Source organism: Micropterus dolomieu, linkage group LG14, assembly GCF_021292245.1.
Source record: "Micropterus dolomieu isolate WLL.071019.BEF.003 ecotype Adirondacks linkage group LG14, ASM2129224v1, whole genome shotgun sequence".
Lineage (NCBI taxonomy): Eukaryota > Metazoa > Chordata > Actinopteri > Centrarchiformes > Centrarchidae > Micropterus > Micropterus dolomieu.
In genome coordinates, this window is record NC_060163.1 from 3,293,307 (window position 1) to 3,295,799 (window position 2,493).

The window sequence follows — 2,493 nt, forward strand, 5'->3', positions numbered from 1 at the left end:
ATAGAACATACATTCAAGTAATCATCATCATCCCACATCTATCTGAGCATTTCACTGTGGTTAATGAATTTGAAGACAATGTCAACATTTCTGTTCAGTTTTTTGTCTTATTTTTGTTCTTGTACTATTTGATTGTTCTTAAGTTAATAAATAATGTAAATTTCTACATTTTGGGCTATTATTTATGTTGCCTAGTAGCTATGGATTTTTATAATTTTGCTAATATATAGGTAAACATAGGTGCATATATTTGCACTGATATAGGTACATGTATGCACGGATATAGGTACACATGTAAGTACATGTATGCACGGATATAGGTACGGATATAGGTACATGTATGTACGGATATAGGTACACATATATGCATATATGTACATATAATATAGGAAAACGGCCAATTTTATATATGTCACATATATTAAAAACCTATATCAAAACCTATATTAAAACATATATGTTTATATAGGTTCTTTCCATGTGGGTAGGGCTGGCTCAGGTGAGTCCTGAACCATCCCTTAGTTATGCTGCTATAGGCCTAGACTGCCGGGGAATTTCCCATGATGCACTGAGCTCCTCTCTCCTCTTCTTTCTCTCCCTCTGTATGCAACCTCATCCATATGCATGCTACTAACTTGACTTCCCCCTTTTCCCAATGTCTTGTGCTTTCTCAGAGCTGTGGAGTCTGGATCTGTGGTTGCGAGTCACCTGCTGCCCCCGTGTTCCTGCTACTGTAAATATCTGTACCATTATTCATTCAGTCTATAGCAACATTACCTTTACTGTCTGTACCTCTGTGTGTATATTGTGTAGGCTGCCTCCCCCCCTCCCTCTCTCCCCCAACCGGTCGACGCAGATGGCCGCCCACCCTGAGCCATGGTTCTGCTTGAGGTTTCTGCCTCTAAAAGGAAGTTTTTTATTGCCTCTGTCGCCTAGTGCTTGCTCTTGGTGGGAACTGTTGGGTTTCTGTAAATATCATCACAGATTACGATCATGTCTGAATGCACAAATGCACTGCCAGTCAAGCTTCCTGTCAAGACGGCTAACGTTAGCTAACTGTTATACATTACTTGCCAACAGTAAATATAAATGATCTGTCAGGGTTGACTGAGTGAAGAGGCAGGTTAGGATCCAAACGCAAGACACAAAAGCAGGATGCAATGCCGGTGGTTTATTTAAACCAACAATAAACTAAACAGGCACTCACTGGTACACGTCCAAACAAAAGTAAATCCAAACTGAGGTAAGCAAGGGCAGGCAAAAGCAGGGTAATCCAGAAACGCAGGGAACAAAGCAAGACAAGGACACATGAGAACTGAATACTACAAAGTAAAACAGGAAGTAAGGCACACCACAAGGACAAATCGACACTAAAACATGGTGACATAGGACTAAGGACTAAATAAAGCTTACAGAACACAAAACCAAACCTATGAAAACAGACTAAACAGAAAAACATGAACACAAAACCACATTCCTACCATGATCCTTAAATCATGCCATAAGCTACTACATTTAAAGGAGACCTATTAAACTTCTGTGACTCCTGTATGGCAACTTTGCATGATTAAGTTCAAAAAAATATTTTCTTTTCTTATACTGACTCTTCATGTAGAGCTTCATTTCAGTCTCTTTCTGAACAAGCTGTAGATGCTCCTGTCTCTTTAAGGCCCCCCTTCTCAAAGCCCACTGTCTTCTGATTGGCCAAGACCTGAAGCATGTTACCAGGCTGTTGTTGTTGCTGGGCGGAACAGGCAGACTGAGCGTTGTCGTGTCGTTAGTGTGGGAGCACATGGCGTTAATTGTACAATATGTATTTAAATGTTGTGTAATGTCCTGTGCGTATAGTGTGTAATGTGATGTAATAAATTGTATTGTCACATGGAAGATTGGAGGACCCCAGGAAGAATAGCTTTTAGCTTATGCTGAAGCTAATGGGGATCCAAATAAAACAAACAAACAAACAAACATGACCATGTATGGAACATCGGCTCCTCTGGCTTGGCATTACGTAGAACGGAGCCGTTGGTAGAAAAAGCAGTTCAAAACAGAGCATTCAGAACAGGAGGAGATCTGAGGTTTTAGCTCACAGTGATTATAAATGCTTTAACGTCATTATTTGAAGCTTTGGTTATGTTTAACATGAACATCCAACATTGTGACACATAAAATGTGGAAAAGCATAATAGGTCTCCTTTAAAAGCATTTACACTTGTTAAAGCACTTTGTAACTTGTTTTTGAAAAGTGCTCTACAAATAAGGATTATTATTATTATTATTATTATTTCTGTTGTAATGAGCAACATAATGTCAATTTACCTCCATTCAGCCTGTACACATTACAACTCCGTCTCCAGTACAGCTAAGTGCTGGTCGGAGCCATTGGAGCGAGGGGATTGGTATTGTGGGTGTGGCCATGCGGTCGATGCAAATCCATGATTGGTCAGTCAAACCCACTAATAGAATGTCTTATTTTGACCATTTTTGACTCGC

The 2,493-nt window shown here is 39.8% G+C and overlaps 1 long non-coding RNA gene across 1 annotated transcript in view; it reads left to right on the forward strand.

The window, feature by feature from the left end:
• Nucleotides 1-732, forward strand: part of LOC123983383 — a 23,142-nt gene extending 22,410 nt beyond the window's left edge. The window contains exon 3 of the long non-coding RNA XR_006828179.1: nt 675-732. This is a non-coding gene — a long non-coding RNA (uncharacterized LOC123983383). The remainder of the gene's footprint in view (nt 1-674) is intronic.
• The last annotated feature ends 1,761 nt before the right edge of the window (nt 733-2,493 follow it).